This window comes from Pelodiscus sinensis, chromosome 16 (genome assembly GCF_049634645.1).
Source record: "Pelodiscus sinensis isolate JC-2024 chromosome 16, ASM4963464v1, whole genome shotgun sequence".
Lineage (NCBI taxonomy): Eukaryota > Metazoa > Chordata > Testudines > Trionychidae > Pelodiscus > Pelodiscus sinensis.
The window spans coordinates 31,199,627-31,224,678 of NC_134726.1; the positions used below are offsets into that span (position 1 = coordinate 31,199,627).

General features: G+C 45.8%; 1 protein-coding gene across 1 annotated transcript in view; it reads right to left on the reverse strand.

The window, feature by feature from the left end:
• The window catches only part of TNRC18 (trinucleotide repeat containing 18), a 176,805-nt gene that overhangs the window by 98,056 nt on the left and 53,697 nt on the right, over nucleotides 1-25,052 (reverse strand). The gene's annotated exons all lie outside the window — the stretch shown is intronic.

The window sequence follows — 25,052 nt, forward strand, 5'->3', positions numbered from 1 at the left end:
CATTGAGTGAACGTTCCCCCTCTTTCTATGGAACAGGGCGATGGGGGGGGGGGAGGTTTGGTTGAAAAATAAGCTTGCAGCACCCAGGACAAATAATGCATGGGGAGGGGGGTAATTCGTCCTCCTTTCTGCAGTTACTGGTCGGCGCTTTGCTCAGATCTACTGGGACATATTTTCCAATTTGTTTTTTTTAAACCTCTCTTTAGAGTAGGATTTTTATTATACTTTCAGACCGCTTGAATTGAGTCCCAAAAAGGCTGGGAGAAAAGGGGACAAAGCAGGCTCTTGGGGACCACTGGGGGGGGGAGCTTAAAAAAATCCTTCACTAGACCTTAATGGAAGGCAGCTAATCTTTAATATTTTCGAGAGGCTGTCGCCCGCCGGTGAGTGTGTGTATAACCTTTTCAACAGAGGTTCCTATAGAAACGTGGTATAGGTGATAAGAGCAAACTGCAGCACTCTTCGTTAAAATAATCCCAGAATAAATGCACGTTAGGCGAGAGTAAACAGTCCCTTTATATAGCCCCTTTAAAGGCAAACAAACCCAACCCCCACCCTCAAAAAAATCCGAACTGAAAACATGATTAGAAAGCAATGATCTGTGGTCCAAAAAAATCCCCAGTGACATTTCAGTTCATTTGCATTTCACTGTAGGGCTCCTACGAGACCCTTTTCCCTGCCCCCTCCCCGTTTTAATAAATGTTGTTGGCTTTGCTTTTTCCACCTTGTGTTAAGTTTCAAAGGCGATACTGCCGCCACCTCCCTCCCTCTCCTCCCCCCCCCCCCGCGAAATCTGCTTAGGTGGGAAAAACCAGCGTTGTGCAGAGAACTGCTATGCTATAAAAGCTGCCCTAGCTGGAGGAGAAAGGGAGGGGGACGAGAGAGAACCAAACGACTTTGTATTTGATTTTACAATGCCTCTTTCAGCATAATCCGTTTTCACACTGCGTTGTTGGTCTGTGGTTGTTTTCCTCGCCTAGGAAGATGAACAGACTTTGTTTTTAGAGAGAGAGAGAGAGAGACGCCCCATGTAAACGGAGACCCTATCTGCAAGTGCCTTCCTCAAGGGGAAAAAAAAGCGTTTAAAACTATTTTTAACAGCAAGCCTTATTGTAACCTCCAAATGCGATCTGGAAGGCTCTGATACTGCAATGGTTAACCAAGGCTGCGAATTGGCGAGGGACTCTGTACACAGCTTTGTTACCCCAGTTTTGGATTAACTGCTCTACGGTTTAGGTTTTTGTTTATTTTAAAAAAAAAAAAGCCTTCATTTTAGGCGTCTAAGTCCTCTTTTCCCCCAGCCAAGCAATCAGAAACTCTTCTCCCCCACACACACACCTTGGGTATTTAAGGGGGGGAGGAGAAATCGAATTTAATTCTAGTATAAATTTAAAAAAAAAAAAAACTCGAGCCAGCAGGATAGTTTCAAGTTGCCCATAGCTAAACTGTACTGGCTGGTTTCTAGGCTGCCCTCTTTTGGAAACAGAGGAGCAGGGAGAGAAGCGAGGAAAGGAAAGGAAGCTCTCCCCTCCCCCAAAACCTAAAATAGTAATGAGCCAAGAGGAAAAAGCGCTTCTGTACGATAAAGCAAAGAAGATCTCATCCAAATATCACCCCGGCTTCTTCTGAAACCCCCGTGAAAAGGGGAAAATGGCAAATTTCAGCGGGACTCCTCACCAGTGGAGTGATCCCAAATTAGCCAAAGGATCAACAAGAAGAAAGGGGGAGAAAGGGCGAGAGAGAGAGAGGCCTGGTGGGAGGGGGGGGGGGGGAGAGGATAGGATTGCAAAGGAAATTAATGCAAGTCCATGGCTGATGGCTGCCTGCGCAGAATGCTGAGAGATTTTGAATGATCACTGAAGCAGCAATGAGTGACAGTTTCCCTCTAAGTTTACGCTTTAAAAAAAATATACCGCTTTATTCCTCGAAAAGCTTGCAAATTCTAAATGCACTTGATTTAAAAAAGTCCATCGTTCATAAATACCCTAACGATTCAGGCAAGAGCTCTCCACGCCATTCTCTTTGGACTTCTCCACTCCTGGATTGGGAAGGTTTCGTTTTCGTTCTCCTTTAGCAGACCAAAGGTTTTTGTTTTTTTTTTAATGGTTTTTACGTGGCTTTGAAAGCATATTGTATAAATGTTTAATGTTTTCACACCCGGATCCTACAAGACGCTGTAATTGTGATGGTGGGGTATGTATGCAATAAATCATTTAGTTGCTAATAAAAAATTCTGCCTATTTGTCGTTAAGTTTGCCAGTGGCGCTTGCATTTTTTCAAGTGTGTTTCTCATCAGTTGAGAAGGGAATCTGCATTTCATTAAAGCTGCAATTTCTCTGTTGATCAATCTTCCTTCCTCCCCCCCACCCCGCTTTGTCAACCACCCAAAACCCCAAAAGCTTTACGTTGGGAAAATGTACTAGGTCAGCTCTCAATGCAAGCGGAACCTTGCAGCTATTTTTAATAGCATTTTATGTAATCAAATGGTTATCTAGACGAGGCTTTCGAGATGTTATGGAGGAAAAAAATGCGAGGCAAATCCCATAACACGGGCTGCCTTCCGCTGTAAACAATACCGGGTGGGTTGTTTTTCCTTCCCCCTCGGAAAAAAACAACACTAAATATCTAGCTCTACATCGCCAACTGCAGTCTTAGTCTGTAGCAAATATTTAATTGCCTTGATCTTTGCCACTGATAACAAAATCTTGGATTTTCCCCCCATCCTCTGTTTGGTGCAGTCTGACTGATCGGTACCAGCTGGGAGCCATCTTGTAGGCTGGGTGGAGTAGCAAAGGGGGAAAACAACATTTCTTAAGCCTGCTATTCTTTTCTGTGAAACTTTTCTCCTCCCCCTCCAAAGTATATGAGACTAGCCAGGTTAGTAAGTAACCCCTTTAAATAAAGTTGGAGTGAAGATTCCAAACATTTTCCTGGTCACCACGGTTTTACCAGTGACCTTTAGTTTTCCTTTACCGTCTTGTGTGTCCGTGACCCGTTTTCCAGCCCCACTATCTAAACCCAAACCCCAGAAATCCATTATTCGGACTAAGCGGAGGGAGCCATTTTTCTCCTGCCCCCTTTCGGTTTCTTTCAAACCATAAACACGATGCCTGTTCTTCTCCTGCTTTCAGATCTACGCAACCCACCAAACCAAACATGAACCCTCTTCTCCCCATCTCTTTTCGGGTTTGAGTTTTGTTATTTCCAGCTTGCTGGGTTTTTTTTTCTTCCTGAGCGGGAGTGTGCATAGAAGAAACTCAACAGAGCTCATTGACTCAATTTCTTTTCAGAGTCACAGTGCCCTTCGAACAAGCCGATCTGATCTGTATTTGTATTTTGCAAAATACATTGAACTGAATTAAAGCGCATTAGGGATTTCCCCCCTCTCTTCATTGTTCTAGTCGGCGTTAATTAGATTAGACTTTCTTTTGTTTTGATATTGTTTGTTCTATACAGTGGAAATCTCAGGTTGCTTTTTGAGGCACTGTACAATAAACACACAATTATTCCCAGCTGGGTTGACAAAATACTTTTTCTTATCAAAGGACACTCCAACCTTGAAGCGGTCTTTCCACTGTTTTCCCACAAAAGCCAAAGCCGTTTGCCTTCAGAGGCACCTCCTTTGTGTTCGTTTCCCTCTCCAGGTCCTGGGCTATGATACTGATCTTTAGCTGCCTCTTTGGAGCTATTTTAATCAGCTTTTATGAAAGAATTCCTAGCAGAAACCTAATCGCTTAGCCCAGGTGTAAATACAAATTTGAAGACCAGCGCCGGTTTTAATACTATCCTTTGTAGTTTATCTATAGGTAGGAGGACGGGTATCTTGTGTGTATAAATCCCTGACTGCAATACATTCACACTCACCTCAAGAACACAATAGTAGCTTGTTTCAGGTGGGAAAGAACCCCTTCCCCTTGCTTTTTTCTGAACTGTAGTTTAATGTTGAGCTAAAAAACCAGCGGGATACCAGCAACAGCCAGCCTAGCTCTTCAGAAACTTGTTTTCTTTTTGATACTTTTAGAACTATTTACTCATTTTATTTTAGTGATTCATAGTCATAAAAGGCCTTTGAAAAAAGAGTAGCACTTCATGTACAAACCTTACAGTGTACCAAAGGCTTGTAAGTGAAAGCGTTGGGCTGCTGCTTTTTAAAAAAATGATAAAGCTTTCTTTCATCTAGAAGATCAAAGGCTCCCCCCCTTGTTTTTTTGCTTGTAAGGTTGAGAATTTGAACCCCAGCGCTAGTTACAATGATTTTAGGCTTATTCTTATAGACCTCTTTTCCCCCACTGTGGTCCTGGTCATTTGCTCACAAATATATGGAATGGGGGGATTTTTCTTTGTTCCCTTCTGAAATCTGTTGCTATTTTTTAAAAAAACTGAGTTTGGTTCGTTTTTGCTTGGCGCCTTGAGTAGCTGGTCGAAATTTATTCTTCGGAAGAGCTAATTAACAGGGGCCAGGATGGGTTTTGCTACAAAGACCGGTGTGGGAATAAAAGGGACTAATTTCCCCCTCTCCCTCACAACTAATGCCTTCCATGAAACAATGTACTGAAGCAAAAAAACAACTGGTGTTTCTAGTAAGTCTGTCATTCCCCAGCCAAATTTAGCTTGTCTAGTAAGCAGATCTGAGCAGTAAATACTTGCAGCTAGAATAATTGAATTGTACAGTGTTGCCTAGGTCAGGAGATAGATCTAGAAAAGATAATGGATATCTTGTGCAATCCCCTTTTTTCCATATTGCTTTTCTGCAATCCTGCATCTCGCTGGCTTTGCGAACACAATTCTGCGTTTGGATTGGAAAAAAAGAATGAAAGGAGCTCTCTGAAATGTCCAGCCATAAATCTTCTGTTTGCTAAATGGGTCTCTCTCTCTCCCTCCTCCCCCTGAAATGAAAGTCTAACAGGAGGGCCTCTGAAAGGTTACCCTGGGACCTTCTGAGAACTTCCCTCTACCCCGTCCCCCTTTTCCAGCCTTGTTGACTTGAAATCATCCCCCAAGTTGTGGCAGAGGCGGCAAGAACACTGTTTCCCCAGATAAGGGGACACAGCCTGACTGAGTCGGCCAGTCCCTGACAGGCGGAGTATGATTTGCCAGGAGAGCAGTTGTTCACAAATGTATCTCTCTTGTTTACCTCTGGCAGGCATTAGCAGAACACGTGGCAGATCGGTCCCTGGGAGAGAGAAAAAAAAGATACATGGAGGATGGGGGAAGCCACATGATTTCTTAAGTAGCACCGAAATGCAGAAGGGGACTTGGCTTTCACACAAAAACTAGAACCAGGTTTATCTGTTTACACGGGATTCGGTGCCAATCCATTTCCACCACCTCCACACACACTCCCCTTCTATTTCTTTGCTTCTCCGGGGGATCGCCCAGCAGGTGACAATAAGTCACAGGAGTCAATCGCTTACCAAGGCAAAAAATGGATCTGCAATAGCTGCCCTGGGTCTGATTAGAAATTCCACAGTGTGTCTGGGAAATCTCTCTGGCGGCAGCTGTCTGTGGAGGACAGTGGCTATTGATCAGAAAACACAGGGGAAGTGTGTTTCGGCAGACATAGGCTTCACACACGTTTAATTATTGTGCACGGACATTGTAGAATGGGCAGGTGCTTCCACAAAACCTTGAGGGGTTTCTAAACACACCTTCCATCCCGTTTGGAAATCAAGGCACCGTGCCACTCTTGCACTGTCCTTTCTGGGAAGCAAGCTGCCTTTTACTCAGGCCCTGGGAATAGCTGCTGGTGCTCTGAGTGCAGGGACTGTGTCCAGACAATACCATCAGGGTCATTCACGTACAATTTTTAGGAAACTCAATTGCCAGCTGATGAGATCACCCTGGATAGATTATTTGCAGGGTTCCTTTCTCTCCTGCCTTGTAGCTTTTCCAGGACAGAGGCTTTAAACATGGCCAAGAAAGCAGCCTTAGCGGCGGGTTGGTTTGGTTGTAGGAAGAGGAACAGGCTATTTCAGGATAACCCTCTGATCTTTAAAAAACTTTGGAGGCCTCTTTCGTCTCTGATGGGAAAATAGCAAAAGCTAACCTTGCTGGCATTTGTTTTGCCCCTTCCCTGCAATCTCTTTCTGTCCCCTTTTCCTCATCCATATCCTCTTTTTCTATGAAATCTCTACCTTTTGCTGGGAACAGAATATGCCTCCTTTCTCCCTCTCCACCCCTACATCTGCTGCCATCACATGTATGTATTTAGCTAGCAAAAAGTCCCTCTTCTTCTAACTGGAGAGCTGCAATCACATTTCCAGAAGTGTCAGATGCTGTGCATGCATTTCACGATGCATTTTTAACGTGCTTACTACACGTTTTCAGGGTGTTTTGAACTGCCAAGCTGTATTTCAAGAGTAGAGCCAGGGACTTTATATAGAAAACCAGACATAAATATAGAGGGAGCATAGCACCTCACCCCCCACACTATGCTTTGATAGTCACTCAGAAATGGTTATTTCTGAAAATAGGAATGGGGTTGCTCACGCATCAGACTGCCAAGACCAGTAGGGAAGGCGGGGGGAGGGGGACGGGAGAGGGAGCATGATGGGGCTGGACTCCTCTAATGCACCAATTGATTACAGAACTTATAAACAAACTATACAACATGGCAATAAAAGGCCTAAGAGGCATGGGAAATGCACACCAGGCTGAGCCTGGCCCCTGCATGGAAGCAGCAGAATGGCAGCTTTCAGAAAGAGCAATTACCTGAAACTGCAGCAGGCAAGGAGGTGTTTTACTCTTGAGCCACTTTCGAAAGGAAGGAGAGCGGAGCCTGTGCTTCTCAATGGATGAAAAACTCTAGATGAGGAATTAAAATCTAACACACACCCCCTGTAGCAATGAAGGTAACCAAGCAATTGCTCCCCCCCACACCATAACAAATCGTCCTGCAAGGTGAAATAAAGCTGCAAAGTTGATGCTGATTTGAAAAGGAAGCGTGGATGCTAAAGGCCTTTCAGACATGTATTAATAGGTGTTATTTGGGAGACGCAGATCAGACAGGTAGCCCTGTTAGCCTATATCCGCAAAACAACAAGGAGTCCTGTAGCACCTTAGAATAACAGATTTATTTGGGCATAAGTTTTCATGGGCAAAACCAAAAGCTTATGACCAAATAAATCTGTTAGTCTTTAAAGTGCCATTTGGGAGCTGGGAGACATGTCTCTATGGCTGATCACACTTAGGGTTTCGTTTATGGGGCATGGCAAACCCATATGGCTTTCAAAGCAGCACAACGTTCAAACCCCAGGGAAGCTCGCTTCACCCCCAACTCATACACCCCCACCCCCATTCCTGACCCCACTTATCCCCAACACATGCACCCTGATCCTAGGAGAGGCCACTTCCTAATTTGTAAGAAGAAACCTGCTGAACACGCTGCTGACAATAGGTGAAAAATTTATAGCAAAACCTAAAATACACGCCAGAGAGGCAGGGGTGGGTGTGCAGGTATTTAACTAGGCACTTTGGAAATCAGTCGGGTTTATGTCTTTTTAATAGGAAAGTATTCCTGCTATATTAAGATTAATGGCAACAGGCTCTTTTTTCTTCATAAATACTGGCTGATTAAACCCAGCACCTCTTCCCTCTTGGCCCCACGTGGTTACTGCGTTATGCAAGGATGAACAATCGGTACGAATAAGGAAAAGCTGGTGATGAGCAAAGACGGAAAGGTAGCAAGAGCAGGCTGGAAAAATACATACAAGTACATTAATAAATCCTAAAATAATAATTAAAACAAATAATGCAAGATGATGGGAACGTCACAAAACAGCAAGCTACATTCCCTTTAAGGAGGCCTTCCTGACCAAGGTGATCAAACCGAAAAAGGAAAGAGGGTAGCTTTGAAAGAGGCTAGTGTCATATTTAAAATTCCCTCTAGACTCTTAGTTCAAGGTGCAAAGTGCCACAGTTAAGCAATGTTATCCTGGCTCCGGCTACAGCACTCATATCAGCAAAAAATCCTGTTTATGGGAACTTGTTGGCTGGCTTCTAGGTGCATTAATGCTCTTCAGAGCATAAAAGGTTTGCCTTTAAAAATGCTAGGTTGTTATATCATCTGTTACAGGTCCTTCATCAACATCTCACAAGTCTATCAACACGGTCAGTTTGCAAACTTGATTTTGCTTTTAATACCTGTGTAAAAATATTCCCTCCCTCACAGGTATTCCCGAGGGCCCCCGACAAATACCTTTACTATTTGTAAGTAATATGTATGTTAGTCTAAATCCTGTCCTGTCAAACTTACATTGAATGGCTTTGGTTAGAATGTTTGAAATTTTGTAACTAAAGTAGATTAAAACAGTGTAACTTTTAGTGATGCTTACTATACAAAGAACACTGTGTCATATGGGATGGAATTTTGGGGTGCTGGCTTGAAGAAGTATTAACAAGCCAAATAAAAGTTCTTCCAATTCCATTGCACCATGTATGACTACACATTCATCCACACCTTGTATTCTTTACAGTACCATTATCTCAAGAGTTCATTCTGGCTGCGATGTGAGAACTCACCAGTTGAGACATGTACTGTGGGAGGGAACAATTTATGTCATTCTTCCTCAGTGGTGAAAAAGGTCAGAAGTGAGCTCACCGATCCAGGTGTCTTTTTACAAGTACCTGTGTTTACACACAGAGAGAATAAAGGGCACTTTCATGGACAGATACTGTTGTAGTTTTATTAAAAGTGGCTGGAGCCATAATCCATAGCCACACAATCTCTGCCAGATAAAGTAAGTATCAGCCTTCTAATAAGCATACTTTTGCTATATGTCAGGGTTATTCTTTAAATCAATAAAGAATCAACCCCAAATGCTGCATTATTCAGGGGTGAACCCAATTCACAAAGTGATGGTTTCACATCTGACTTCTTAGTCCTCATCCTCAAATGAACCTCGACAACACCCGATCACCTTTCCCAACCCTGAAGAGAACCAACACAAGTTGGTCCAATACAAAATATTCGCACACCCACCTGAACCCAGTCACTTAGGTCTTCCTGTCTTTTCTGTTCTACGGGTGTTTGGGCACTTTTGAAGATATGCTGCCAGGCCTGCTCACAGGGGCTATGTCTACACTTGCGGCTTCTTGCGTGAGAAATATGCAAATGAGGCCAAGCATGGAATATTGCCGAGCCTCATTTGCATATCTAATGAGCCGCCAGTTTTGCAGAAGAGGCTCTTGCGCCAGAAGGAGCTGTCTACCCTGCCCCTTCTTGGGCAAGAAAAACCTTCCTGCGCAATGCCGCTACGCTGATTATTTTCAGGAATTACGGCATTGCTCAAGAAGGGGCAGTGTAGACAGCTCCTTCTGGTGCAAGAGCCTCTTCTGCAAAAATGGCAGCTCATTAGATATGCAAATGAGGCTTGGCGATATTCCATGCTTAGCCTCATTTGCATATTTCTCGTGCAAGAAGCCGCGAGTATAGACATAGCCAGGGAGGGAGCAAAGGGCCCAACTACCCTGGGGCCCAGCAATTCAAAAGGCTCTGGGGCGCAGCGGCGGTCACTGGAGCTCTGGACCCTTTAGATGTCACTGGAGCACCCCAGGCAGCTCTGAGGGCAGGCGTGGGAGGGGGCAGAGGCGGCATAGTGCTGAGCCAAGGGCCAGCTACTCCAACCCCACCCCTTCTGCCCAAAGCCCCACCTCTTCCAGCAACATGGTACCAGGCCTCCCGCATCTTGCCCAGGGTCCCAGCAATTATGTCCCCCTCCCCCTCCATCCCCGCCATGCTGCTGATGGTTAGAATTTCCAGTTTGGGTTAAACATTTGAACTTGAGGCTGGCATCATCTTCTGAAACAACATAGTGTGTTGTCCCAGTGGAAGATATCACAGTGTAAAGTACAAGGGGTAAAAAACCCCCTGTAATTGAGAAGCATCTTTTCCCACACCGTATCTATATGAGGGAGATCGTAGATCTTATATTATTTTCCAAACAAAAGTAAAATTTTCACCCAATGTCAGAAAAAAATATGGATTATTAGCCAACTGTGAATTCCAAGGCTCAAATTACTGCTTAGATTCTTAGGACATTGTCATAGCTCCTCTATTTTTAAAACCAGTCTAATACAAGGAGCATGCAATTACACCTCTCCCTGGGAAACACTTTCTTTTAGCAGGGAAATGTAAAACATTTTCTATCCACATTTCCAGTCTCTGTAGAACTCAAGGTTATGATAGGGCTCAATATGCTCATTTAACACAATGGTATGTCCAGGCAAATGGGAATTTTCACTCCTGAATGGCAACATTTTTAGGTCATCACAGTGAATTAGAATAGGGGAGGAGGGACATGTGAATGAGAGTGATCACAAGTGCTATATAAAGATATTACAGGCAGTCCCCGGGTTACATGGATCCAACTTACATCGGATCCCTACTTACAAACGGGGTGAGGCAACCCCGCACTAGCTGCTTCCCTCCAGCAGACCAGGGAGACACGAAACTAGCGCCCCCCCCCACCCCAACAGACCAGGGAGACACGAAGCTAGTGCCCCCCCCACCCCAGCAGACCAGGGAGACGCGGAGCGGCTTTTCTCAGCAGACATGTCAGCTTGAAAATAAAGGACTGAGGGAAGTGAGGTGCGGGAGAATAAAACTGAGCTCTGGAGAAATGTTTGGGTAGAGTTTCCCCTACAATATGTACCAGTTCCGACTTGCATACAAATTCAACTTAAGAACAAACCTACAGTCCCTATCTTGTACGTAACCCGGGGACTGCCTGTATATAAAATATATCTAGTTTGCTTTAAACTTTTCTCCCCATCTCCAACCCAACAACAGCTGCAGATATTTTAATATGCACACAAATCTGATTTTAAAATGGAAAATATTCACAACTGCTCTTGCCATTTAGAGGATGGGGAATGCTAGCACAGCGTGTTAAAGATACTAAGAGCTGTGCTTGGGAGTTCATACAGCATTTACTCAGCAGGAAACACTGAGAAAGAAAGTTAGCTGCACAGCTCTGTCCTTTTTACACTTCCCCTCTCCTATCTGGTACTATTTAAACAAACCAAACACTGTGAACTGGAAAATCCAGATTTGCAACATCATCCTGATAATGCAGCCTTCTTAAATTAAAAAAAAATATATATATATACACACATACAAACAGTTTCTGCCCAAGGTTGAATTCCAGATGCAAACGTTTACAGCAAATCAAAGATAATATTTCTCAAAATAAAGAGCTCTGTGGAATGCTTGTGGAAGTAAATACATTCATGTTTACCTAAAAACAAACTCTCTGAAGCCTGATCAGTAACCTTCGGCGACTTGCATTTTGGTCCCTTAAAAACACACACAGACACACTCTCTCTCTCTCTTCCCCCATCAGTTTAGCTCAGGGATCCATGTAAAGGGTTAAACCAGAAAAGCTCTGTAAACAGTTCACATATGGCCATAAATAAAACATATTGGAAGTGCAGAGTCACCAGTCTCAACGTCCTTTTGCTGCACACATGCCTTTTGTGCCAGACAGAAACACCAAAAAGGTTCAGAGCTAGCTCTAGGCTCCCACAGACTGCATCCAAACTGGAGTGGACTCACAACAGTCCAATGGCTACCTTCTTATCAGAGGGAAGCCAATTAGATAATGTCCATATGAATAAGCAGCTCCCTGAAGATCCTTGGGTAGAGGCAGACCTAGCAAAGCGGTGTCTGGAGTTCAGGGTGATTGGAAGCAAGTGTGGTCTAGTTGTTCCAGCAAGAAACACCTACATTCTGCCCCCAAGCTCTGCCAATGAGTTGTCGTGATCTGGTGTAATTTACCTTCCATGGGGACAAACAGGCAAACGATGCTTTCAGTGCTACTACTCTGGGTAATAACCATTGCACTCTGTTGTTTTTGCAAGAGCAAGCCCAATCGTACCTCTGTTTTCCCATCTTAAAAAATAGGAATAATACTGCCTCCCTTTCCCAAGAACATTGTGATTATTCATTTAGTGCTTGTAAATGTACTTTGAAATCTCTGGAAGAAGGACATTATATAAGCACAGAGTATTAATATTATAAAATATCTTAAGCTTTTAACAGCTGCTAATGGCCATTAAAAAAAGCATCTATAGCTTTATTTTTAAGAGAATCTGCATTTCCATTCTACTCTGTGTATTTCAAAGCCTGCACACACAATATAAATTTACTAGCTCTGGGCCTGTCAGGACAAGGTGCAATCAATAAATCATGCACCAGCGGAGGCTATTCTACATGTCAAGTTGTATTTCTACATTTGGGTGTCCAGACTACGTCGGTTCCTTTCCAATTCCTTAGCAAAGCTTTAAGAGTCGCTATGCTGGGCTTGTACAAATTCCAAGCAACTCAAAATCTGTATCTGTTAAAGGAAAAAGGGGCTCAGTAGAAAACTCTGCCTTGCCAGGAAACTTTGTCCTAAGGGTTGAAGCAAAGCAAACTATCCCAGCTTGAAAACCAAATGTAAAATGATGGTCATGCCAGCTGACCAGGCTGAAAAAAAACACAGCCCCTAACAGATTACCATGAGTGTTTGTCATGGCACAGCCAGACTGCTTCAGTCATGAATGGATGGGTTTCATTTCAAGAACAATCGTAATAAAAGCTGATGCTCTTCTGCCTCTTTCTAGGCTGCTCCAGAATTAATTTCTATAACCCAGTCACCTTAGTTCAGATTTCAGTAGTTTTCCGACTAAATCCCTTAAACAGCTCATCTCTACACACCGGATTTTAAAAGACAGCGGAAAGCTATTGAAAGCAAGAACAACTCCTAGTTTGGCTCTAGGTGGTCTGCTGCAGAGGGATGCTTTCCTGTTTCTATATTTATAGTTCCCTTTGGCATACATCGTTCCAAAATTTATTTGCCTTCTTTTAACTTTTTGCCAAATGTTCCCAGACAGCTGCCATCATTCAGGGGCCTCCCTGGCCCTATGTAGGCCAGAAGGCAGTTGAATGCATGATAAGAAAATGCTGAAGGGTGGAAAAGGCCAATAAGCCAATAGTGCCCCCTACTGAATAGCCACTAACAGACACTTTAGCCTAACTACAGAGTGTAAGGATGCTGCACAATCCCTCCCCTTAGACCAGGGGTGGAGAACTTCAGGCCCAGGGGCCGGATGTGGCCCCCAGCTTGCCTGGATCTGGCCCCTGAAATCCAGGGCCCCTTCCAGTATTGGGAAACCCATGCTGGTACTCCAGCCCTGCTAGACTCTGGGATGTGAGGGGAATGTAGGGAGTGTCTTTCTCCACAGTCAGGGGCCATGTCAGTGAGGGGTTGTTTCTTGTTTTAGGGGGGATTTTTTTTTTTTTTTTGCTTCTCGCTTGTGTGCAGCCCCCAACTGATTTTTCTGTGGGTCAGAGGCCCCAGACCCAAAAAAGTTTTCCCACCCCTGCCCAAGACCCTGGGTGTGGTAAATTGCCATGCTGATCACTGCAGATTATGGCCAGTGGCCCTAGGGTCTTTCTGGGGTTTATCTACATTCACCCAGCATGCAGTGATAACCGGATGCCCAGTGCAATATCCCCAGCCATCTTGGGGAGACCCCCCGAGTAACTGTAGTAAATCAAGAGTTTAGAGAACAGAGAGACCTGGCACTTCATAGATGCCAGGCGGTGAGTCCTTGTTGTGGAGTAGAGGGATCTGGGATCAAGGGGAGCTAAAATAATCGCCATTGAACAAAAGATACATAAGTTCAAGAAGATACCCAGAAATAGACAACCAAGCAGGCCTGGTGATTATTGGTAACACATCACAGGCATGTTGCCATCAGAAAGAGGGTCCCACAATAGTAAAAACAGCTCTCAGAAAAGATTCAAATGAATTATCTCCCAGCCACTATTTTGCAAAACAAATCTCCAGGGAGGTGTGCGGTAGTTTCAGGTGCATGATCTCCCCTTGTGTTGGATAACTGCTTATCTGCTGGGGAGGGGCTCCCAGATTCCAACATGTGCAAGAGAGACCAGCCTGACATTTTTCACTGACTGATCTATGCCTTGAAAGAGGCTAGAAAAGTGTGTGTGCGCGCTGCAGCTGGGCATTGCACGAAAGCCCCTCTCTCATGTGGTGACGCTTCATGTCCACCCTGCTCAAAGCTGCTTTTGACTAATGCTTCCTCCTCTTTCTGAATCTGGACCACACGGGGAGCTCAGGCCTACTGAATTCTGCTACTGAAGTTGTCACCATGGCTGTCTAAACAAACAAGGCACACCACCTATGCCCTTGAGCCCCTCACTGGTCCAGCTCTGTTCCCCCATGACAATGCTTTATTTTCCCTCTCTTTTCATACATTATCCAGCTCATTTATTAGCCCTATTAGTCTTTTTTCACTTCAGTGTTTGCTTGGCCAGTCCAGCAGTCAGCGGGCAAAGAGAATTATAAGAAATAATGCCATTCCATAGATGGCACTGCTTAGGAGACACCTGTTCCAGTTCACACAATTCATCTGTGCAACCTACAAATCAGGTTAGAGGGAGGTAACCGTATTCAGAGGCTTTCCTGATATGTAGGAGAAATCCTTGGGAAAAACAGAACAGACTATCTAGCATAGTCCCCATTTCCAGGAGAGCGTCCGTCTCCTCTGATCATTCAAGGACATATATCCTTCTGTAACAACTGGTGCTGGTGTGCAAAGAGTACTTACTTGCATTAAAAGACAAGAGAGGGATTCAGTGAGAGAGAGAAAGAGGGAACAAACTGTTTCATTGTCTTCTTGAAGGTCTTTGGAGTTTGCAGGAAGATGCTCCGTTTCATCCCTTCCCTCCCACATACTCCCTTTCCTAGCTTGTTATTATTCTTCTGCATTTGCTTTTATGCAGGAACCAAAAAAGAAAAAAGAAAAAGAATTTCCCATGGCTAATTCTTTGAAATAATTCTCTCTTCTTTTTCATCTCTCCAGTCCTCTTCTGTGCGTGTCTCAAAGTCTAAACACAAACTCAGTGCGAGAAAATCCTATAGCTAGAGATCAGGCTTGAATGCCTACCTTCTCTGCCCTTCCCCTTCCTTCCTTTTATCTCAGGAATATACATTTTCTGCACAGAACAAAGTTAAAGCCCAAGTCCCCATCCAATTGGCTGCAACGTTTCTTTCTTTCTTTATTTTTAAACATTGTGTCTTCATGATAAATAGAACAATCACCTAGGAATCTAGTTCAAGCAAATGGGCATTGTGGCCACCAGCTGCACAGATAACTATTACATCTTGGATGCTCCACAGATCTTTTTTTCCTTTTGTAATATTTCCTGTTTTATGTATTGGGAAGGATTATCTAAAAACCTCACGCATCAAGGCTTAAACCAATCACCAACTCGTAGTGGGCAAATTATCACACACCAATCAATGTTCCCTCTAATTTTATCCATCCATGTGCAAAATAAATGTTGTTATGTGCACCAAGGCATGTGCAGATGTGTACCCAACAACCAAAACATATGCCACTGGCTGTATGAGGCTGTGGGCACTCTGCTAATCAGCTGGCTGGCATTGGAATGTCTCCTGGGCAGCCGCCCAAGTGCTCAGCTTACAGGGAACACTGCCCCCAACCCATGATAAGGTTTCTTGTACCTCCCTCTGCAGCATCTGCTGCTAGCCGCTGGGCTATTCGTAGGACTGGGGCACATGGATCTAGGCTGGGTTGCCAGTTTTGGTGGGATGGATCCCTGGAGGTTTAATCACATGACACAATCTTTATTTAACTCAGGCCTGGGCAAAATATGGCCTGTGGGCCACATCCGGCCTGCCAAGCCACCGGATCTGGTCCGTGGACGCTTGCCTCGCCTCACCCACACGCCGCTCAGAAACGCGGCTGCAGGGCAATTTTTCTTTAAAAACTGTGAGTCTGGAGGGGAGAGGGGCAAAAGCTTTAGGAGCTGCTCCCGCCCCCAGCACAATTCCATTGGCCGGTTTCTGGCCAATGGGAGCTGCCTGTTTCAATAACAAGCAACTACCAGAGCACATGGCTGCAGCTTGTGCGAGGGTGGGGCAGGGAGGGCGGCTGATTGAGAAACAGCGCTGGTTATAAGTCTCCTGGCAGAGTTTACCTGTGGCACCCCAGTCCCTCCCTTCCTTCCCCAACCCTCTGCTTCCCACTCCACATACCCAAATCCTCTGCTCCCGCCTGTACTCATATCCCCTCCCAGATCTGGCACCCCAATTCCCTGCCCCAGATCATAGTCCCCTCCTGCCCTCGCACACAACTCAAATCCCTGCACCCCTTCCTATACCCCAATTCCTTTCCCTAAGTCATAATCCAACCCCCTGCACCCTAGTCCAGTGCCCCAGGTCACAACTGCCTCCTTACCCCAAGCTTCCTTCTGCACCTCCACCATTAATATCCTGGAAGAGTGCGGCCCTCGACCACTTTCCAAATTCTTGGAGTGGCCCTCACCAAAAATTATTGCCCACCCCCAATTCAACCTTTAATTCCGGGAGACTTAGCCTGGAGTGTTGGCAGCTGTAGGTCTAGGCCTGTTGCTTCAACTGGAGAGGCACCACTGAGCCCGGGCTGCAGTTGAGTAAGTGGGACAATGGAGGAAAAACGGGAATGGGAGTCGGGGCACATGATGAGAACTAGGGAGCCAGAGGGGCAGGGCTGTCCTTAGGCATATGCAGATTACGCAGTTGCGTAGGACACCAGTAACATGCCCTATGCTGCATATGCCTAGTGCCAAGGACAGCGCCAGCTCAAGCAAATCCAAGCCCCTGCTCCACCTCTTGGCCCAGATGCCCAATTCCTGGCCCTCGCTCTGCCTCCTGGCTCTGGAGGCCCAATCCCCTGGCCCCTCAGCCCTTGCTCCACGTCCTGGTCCTGCCGGTTGAATCCCACAGCGCCTCTCTCTGCCTCCCAGCCTTAGTGGCCAAATTCCCCAGTTCCCACCTCCTGCTCCAACTGCCTCGTGGCCCTGGTTGCCCAAACCGTCAGTGCCCCGGCCTCCTGCTCCACCTCCAACCCCTGGTGTCTGAATCCTCCAGCCTCCTGCTCTGCCTCCCAGTCCCCCAGCCTCTGCTCTGACTGTTCCCCAGTTCTGGAAGCCCTAATCCCTTGCCCCCGCTCCACTTCCTTGGCCTGCAGCTCTGGCGGACTGCACCGCTGTCCCTTCTGCCTGTTCCTTCACCAGCCTCCCTGCCCTGTTCCTGCCCCCGCAGCCTGGAGCAATGCTCCTCCTTGCAGAGATGCTACCCCACTCCCTGGTGGGGGATGTGGGGTGTAGGTCCTTAGGCTGCGTAGGGCACCGGAAGTCATAAGGACAACCCTGCAGAGGGGCACACGGCAGAGAACTTCAGACAGCGTCCAACCTTCAAAGACAACCCAGGAGTCAGTGGGCAATGCCTAGAGAGAAACGCTGCCCAAAGCCGTGACCAAATAAGAGTCTAGAAATAGGTCCCTTGGTTGGAAAGCAACATCCTAACCAGCGTCTTGATGATGGATGGACATCTTGGCACTGGTCCCTGCAGGAAACAGGCTACTGGACTAGATCCATGGGTCTGATCCAGTCTGGCAGTTCTGTATTTAATAGCGTGAAGTCTCTGTCAGGAATTAATGTTTATCAGCTGGTGTTTTCCCTTTTTGATTGTTAGTGATTGCCATCAATAACATCAATCATTGTTATTGATTGGCTTCCATCCAGGCACTTGCCTTTATAAACTATGATCCAAGTGGCAAGGTTGAAGTAGCACAACCCGTTAGCGGGGGGAGAAGAGGGAGGAGTGTGGACAACAGCTCAGCAAGCCGTCTCTGCTTGGCAATGCTTTTCAGACACCAGCATTTGTCTTTTAATTATTATTTCCTTAAAGACAAGGAGAGCCACAATAGGCAAAAAGTCCCTTCTTGTACTGCGCTGGAATCTGATGTCATAACAACTGTTTTTGTACCATGCCTGTTAGAAGAAAGAGCTCTGCAGGAGGGGGAAGGAAAGATTTAATTATAGAGCTGCATTGTGATTTTGCACACATAGCTGGCTGCTGTAATCAGGTTACAAGTGTATCTGATTTTCTGGTTTTTTTTTTTTTTTTGGTGGCCCAAATTAGTCGTGAATGTTTGGGTGTCTCTGAGACAAGCTGTTATTTGGCTTCTCTGAAGGAGATTTTGACCAAGGGAGCAACACTTCAGAAAAGAAACCATTGCAGCTCTTTGCCCTGGAAATAAACATGCACCAGGACTATGCAGACATCTGACAGATGCATCTTGAGCAAAAAGGTTAGGGGCGGCGTAGCTTCATGGATGGTGGGGGAAGGTAGGGCTGGGGGGGTAATCCTCAACCCTGCCCCCCAACCCGACCCCTTCTGCCCACGTCCTGTCCCCCTGTCGCCCAGCATTACGTGGAGGTGGGGCAGCCCTAGTCTCCCTGTAAGGGTTCTGAGAGTGGAGTCTGAGTAGAGCCAGGCTGGAAGTTTGGGAAGGCAATCCCTTCCCGCATCTAACATACCGGTCACCCATATGTGGCTTCCCCATCCTCCTCCTCCTCTTCAGGATGTTCTACCCTTGCAAGTTTGCATGAGAAAGAAATGGGGAAAATACTTCTTCCCTTATACTCAACCTTAGGAAACCAATTCCAGCTTATTTATTTAGATTTTCCCCATAAACATCCACTAAGGTTGAAAGTTTGATTTCCCTCTGTCTGGAAGAGAGAAATATTAAGAAGGGACTTGATATTTTCCCCAGCCCATGTGAGCTAAGCAGCACTTCGTTTTTGTACAGGTTGTTAGTTTCATTTAGGAATCCACTGTTGTCCAGGCCCATGCAAAAAAGAATTTCAGATAACAAGATTATTTCCCCCGGGGGGTAATATTCTGTAATTTGAACACAGTAACAGGAATAAATTACTTACTTAGAACTAATAACGACAGCCTGATTCCAGTATATATAGGAACCATAACAGCTTTGGTTAGTTAAAATGTAATTGTGTCGGCAGATGACATTTTCTTTCAAAGGAATCAGAATGACTTAATTAAATTTGTTGGGGGTGGAGAAATAAAAAAACCCAACAAAGATGATATTTGTAGCTTGGGTTGTTGTTTGCTTCATGGCTGGTGCCAGGGTTAACGAAAGACAACTGGTAATACTGGCGTGGCCAGAAGGGCCCACTTGGATGGGCCCTGACTTGGTGTGGGTGAGCAAGACCGAGTGGGGAAGAGTGGGACAGGACAGATGAGGGTGGGGGAAGCCCCAACCCCCGCTCCTCAGCTGAAGCACCAGGGCAGAGTGAGGTAAGCCCCAACCCCACTCCCCCAGTGGAGCTGTGCCTGGTTCTGCTCCCTGGCTGGAGCACAGGAGCAGGGCCGGTTTTAGGCCGATTCGCCCGATTTCCCCGCATCGGACCCCGTGCCTAAGAGGGCCCTGCACCCTAAAGCCAGAAGTGTGCTGGCGTGCTAGGCACACTGTGGGAGGGGGTGTCGGCCCTGGAGGAGGAGCGAGGCGGCTTCCCTGCTCCACAGGAGGGGTGAGTCGAGCGCAGGGAAGCGCAGGACTCTACCCTGTAGCTGAGGATTTAAAAAGGCTGTGACTCTTTTTTTTGTGTGCTTTTTTTTTTTTTGGCTCAAAAATCCTGGCTGCCAGGGCCCCGTTGAAACTGTTCAAATTAGGCCCCGCCCATCCTAAAGCCTGCCCTGCACAAGCCAAAGGAGAGCAAGCCCTGCCCTGCTCTTCAGCTGACTTGCTGCCATGGTCCCTTTTCCTGGCTGGCTCTCCAGACAAACTATGGGGGGGGCACAGCCCACTTAGGCCCACCTGAGGCTACCCCCTTGGGTAACTCATTTCAGCACAGACTCTCCAGACCAGGCCCAAAGCAGAAAACTACAGCTGTTTGCAACTCATTAGAATCAATCGCTAATGTATTTTTTTTTAAAGTGACTTGGAGCAGGATGCAAAAAAATCCTTTCTGGGCATATTCTGGGTTAAGCCCACCTCAGGAACATCTGTGGTGCCAATCATTGTGTCAGTGGGAACAACAAAACACCATGGACCCTGGCAAAGCAGGGAGGGAGGCGATATTGATGCAAGTGTAGCACGTCATTAGACATTTTATTTTATGAGCACTTCGGATTGTGAGCTGGTCGGGACATGGGTCAGACCATTTTGTCTGTTTCGAAAAAAAAAATGCCCGGCTCATGAGGGCTGCTGCCAGAAATAAATGAATAAATCAATCAGATTGGGGGGTGTGGGCATAGCCGGCAGGTATGCTAGGTGGGAGAAGACACTGTCTTCCCAAACTGCCAGCCAGGCCCTGCCCACACTTTGCCCCCAGAATGCCTACTGTAGGCGTACTGGGGGTGGGGGAGAGTATTGCTGCCCTGAGCACCCACCCTCCCCATGCTCGGAGGCTGGGGCCACATGCCGCAAGCTCTTCCCATGCTCTTTGGGGCTGCGCGCCCACCCTCCCTGTGCTGGGGGGGTAAGGCAGAGCATTGCCCTGCCTCCCCATGGTGCGAGGAGGGGGGAGGAGAGGGAGGTGGCTTGGCTCCCATGGAGGTGGGGCCTTGGCAATGGGGCTGAGCCCCCTGCCCCACCTTCACCCACCGTCCACAGCTGTGGGGGAAACGTTTGCTCGATTCACTTGCCCATCCGACCTAACATGGACCCACAATGCTTACAGGGGTGTTGTTCTGTTTTGTACAGCACCTAGCACAACCACCACCAAAGTCCCTGCCTCTCCCAAAGTGTTTTCACCTCAACGATATGTCTTCACTGCAAACCCTAACTCCCTCCCCTCCACACACAAAACCCTTTCACCACAGGTGGGTGGCGCTTTCGAGCCAGACTACCCGGCCTGGCTGAGGGTATAGATTTTAGGTGCTGCTTTCAACCCATGCCAGTAACTCACTCATTTTGCATTTTCAAGCTTTTTCTCTGCAACCACGAAGGTTGGAAGCTTGCTTTAAAAAAAAAAAAAAGACGAAGCAAGTGCCTTCCCTCAGTTATCTCCCTTCTCCTGGAAAGACAGACAAGCTCTACCACAATCTCCAGAGGAAGCCTCAGAGCAGCTCAGCTTACTTCAGCCCAAGGACCCAAGGGATGTTCCCCCAGAAGTCTTAGCAACACAGATGGAGGTGGGCAGGGTTAAAGCACTGGTTATTGACCAGGCGTGGCACTGCAGTGTAGCTGCTCACTAAGGTGAGGCGAATGCTGATGTTGATCCGTTGAGTGAACTCTGCAGTGAAGACATCACTCAAGAGTTTATAACAAAGCTGGTGAGGTGCTTTCCTGGACTGGATTGTTTGGTTAGAGAAAAGCGCTGTGATATTACATCTTCTTTAGCTCCTTTCGTGCACTGTGCTGACATGATTTGGTACTGTCCTTCCCTGTCAAATGTTAATACATTTAAAAAGCCCTTTTATTCAGCACCTCCCCACTTTTTCCCCCAGGAAATTCACCCCGGCTTCAGTCTGCAGCAAGCCTGCAATAACCTTGCATTTTCTTTCAGTCTAAGAGAATTTAAAAGATAATGATGGGTTGTTCTTCCTACTGTCTTCAGAGGCCTACAATCTTCTCTTGTATTTTTTGCTTAGGCAATTGTTTGTTCCCCCCTCCCCCCCATGCTCTAGAGAATTCCTTGAACTTAGCCGTCCCTTCTTCCTTTCCTTTTCTCCACGCCAGGCCCCTGCTCGGCCAGTATTTGCAAGGACTTTCAAAGCACTGAAGCTGCACTTTCTAGGCATGGTAGAACCCACTGGAAGGGAGTCCAGTATGCCCTTTGCTTTTGGTTGGGTTTCATCCTTGTGTACAGCAGCCCTCTGGGTTTGTTTCCCCAAAGGTTCACACAGGAAAACATTTTCTTTCTGCTATTTGTTGGTCCCCTCTAGAGACCAGACCAATTATCCTTATTGCGACAGATCTCCAACCATTTAGAGTAGGGGTGGGGAACATACAGCCCGGGCTTGATCTGGCCCCTGAGGCTACTGCCAACCAGACCCCAAGCCAGTTCCTGGCAGCCCCCTCCCACTCACCACACCCCTCATTTTTGACCCCACCCCAGAGCCAATCAGGACCCACAAAATCTACTAGGCTCTAGTGTGCAAGGGGAATATCTTTCTGCTTCTCAGTTGGGGGCCACATTAGTGATGATTTTTCTATGGGTCAGCAGCTCCTGACCCAGCAAAGGTTCCCTACCCCAGATTGGATAGAATCAGCAGCAATTAGAGTCCCAATTCTGCAGTTCCATGCAGATGATCCAAAAGAAGCCCCTGGGATAATTCCCAAGAGAAAGGGTGACCGGATCAGGTACTCTTCCCCTTACTATCACTATGAAACTTCTTCCCTAAGAACTCAAAAAGCCTCCATCTGCTGGGTTAGTAACACGTCCTGCTGCCTACTGACTCCGAGATTTGAAAAGTCTGAACGTTTCTTTTAAAAATACACTTTTCAGCGATGGTGCATTAAAAGCAAGTTTCTTGCTAGAAAATATTTCTAAAATCAGCTTCTTGCTGGGTGATTGCAGGCAGCCTCAGCAGCCTCCAGAACTCATTTTCCCTTGTTTATCTTAAAAATATTTCTGTGCTGAGGTTCCCCACACTACCAGGGAGCCTTTACAAGGCAGCTTCAGCCTGACACATACACTGTTGTTTATCTAGAAAGTTTTACAAATGGCTTATTAAGCCCAAAGTCCTGTTTACTTCTTCAAAGAGTCCTATAAGAAAACCTAGCAAAGTACCCTTACTTAGGCAGACTCCCTTAGCCTTAGCAGAGTGACTCTTTATGCTTTACCCAGAGACTGTAACTTGTGTTTTCACTCTCTGCCTGGTATGTGTGGATACAATTAAGCCCCCTAGAGACAGATCACAGAATCCGTTAGCTGTTGCTAAGTTTTCAAGTTACTCGGAGCTTTAAGTACAAAGACATTTATGGTACCAGCATCTGTCATCTATCTTCTTATGGCACCCGTCACTACTGTCAGTACAGCAGTGTTGCCCACTCTTGATCATGCGATTACATGCAAATCTTCGTCTTTTTTTTTTTTTTTTTAAAAGCAAGCTTCCAACCCTCATGGTTGCAGAGAAAAAGCTTGAAAATGTAACTTGAAAGTAACCCAAAGGTCAGAATCAGAAGGCAAAGAAAGAGAACTACATTTAAAAAAAATAGTCTGATTGTTTGCGGTCTATTTTTGACTACTGAGGGTTGCAACAGAGCAGATATTAATAAAATTAGCCTAACATCCCTTGGGAGTAGGCAAGTGTTATTCCAGTTTCTACAAAAGTGAAGCACAAAGATTAAATCACTTGCCCAAAGTCACATACAAAGTTTGTGGCAGATCTGGGAGTTCCACTCAGATCTCCCAGGAGAGAAAGTTCACTTGTATCTATCTGCCTTTAAATGTAAATGTGGTAGAGTGTTGGTTATTTCAGCCTAGGGATTGTAGCTTTTAAAAAAAATACACACTATTAATTCAAGGAAGTCCTGTGGCCGGGGTAACAGAAGGTCAGACTAGTTGCTCTCTTCTGCCCTTGTCTTTTATTGTTTTAGTAACAAATGTACTACTTTAAAGTAGGGCGTTAAACAACGAAAGGCATCCTCCATCGCAGAAAATGAAACACTGGTAACGAGCTGTAATCATCATTACCTCCGGTGGGTTTGGCTGTGGATGTTTAATGCCTATCAGCCATTTTTTTCCTGGCGCACATGTTTTTAAAAGCCAGTGTATGTTGTGTTGGTTTTTTTTCTAGGAAGATTCTGCTGAAGGGTGCATCCCTGCCTTTCAGAAATGTTGTTTATTTATTTATTTTAAGGTTCTGGCCATGTGCCATATAAACAGAGCTGGGTCTAGTCAGACACCACACACGCAGCTTGGCGTGGCTTACGTTTTGGATTTACAATAAGTGTGCTAATTTTGTTCCTAGGATGCATGTAACCCAGAGGCCCTGAGACCACTGACAAGGGAGTGAAGTCTGCTCTACAGCCTTATCTGAGCATCATTTGGCTTTTAGCTCATGCGACAGAGGCACATGGCTTTATCCCCTCTGGTCACCAGCTTCACATACAGAATGACCCTTTCTTTCCGATCTTCTCTCCAAGCTAGAAAACAAAGCACACTGGCAATAGTTGTATACAGTACCGGTTTGAAAGGGAGGTGAGATGTGGGGCCATGAGTCCTTGACGAAGTCCCTTTAAGGTAATCTCCACACATCTGTGCATTACATTGCTTAGGAGATTGATGTTAATGGAAATGTGCAACTCTGTTATGTAATATAAAGCATGTCTAACCTCAGTGATGGATGAGTATGGGTAAGTAAAGCATTAGCATACCTGATGTTATTGCTTTGCTATAATCGCAGGCAGACACGGAGGCCACTCTGTGAGAAGGACTGGGGGAGGAGAGAGGAACGCGCCGGGGCTGAGGAATAAACTGGACCGTAAGTGTTGATTTTCAGTAAGCCTTGGCACACTGGGGAAGTTCTAGAAGAAAGCGAATGTTGTGCCAATTTTTAAAAGGGCAAATGGGATGACTTGGGTAATTATAGGCCCTCCGGCCTAACATCGATCCCAGCTAAGATAATGGAGCGTCTAATATGGGATTTGATTAATAAAGAACTATAGAAGGGTAATGTAACTAATGCAAATCGACATGGGCTTATGGAACATAGACCCTGTCAAACTTACTTGGTAGCTTTTCTTGATGAGATTACAAGTTTGGTGGATTATGGTACTAGTGCTGCTGTAGTACACTTAGATTTCTGGAAGGCATTTGACCTGGTACCACACAACATTTTGATGAAAAACAAAAATGATAAAATTAACACGGCACACGTTAAATGGATTAAAAACAGGCTAATGGATAGGTCTCGCCTTGTAGCTGTAAAAGGGGAGTCATTATTGACTGAGTCTGTTCCCCCCATAAGGGTCAGTTATTGGCCCCACGCTACTTAATGTTTTTAATCGACATAAAACTTAAAATCACCACTAAATTTTGCAGATGAGACAAAAATTAGGGGGGGGGAGGAGGGGTAAATAATAAAGAGGATGGGTCACTGGTACAGAGCGATCTGGACTGCTTTGGTAAACTGGGCTCAAGGAAACAGTTTGTTTTGTGAGACAGCTAAATATACATAAGATAAGAACATACTGGGTCAGGCCAATGGTCCATGTAGCCTGGT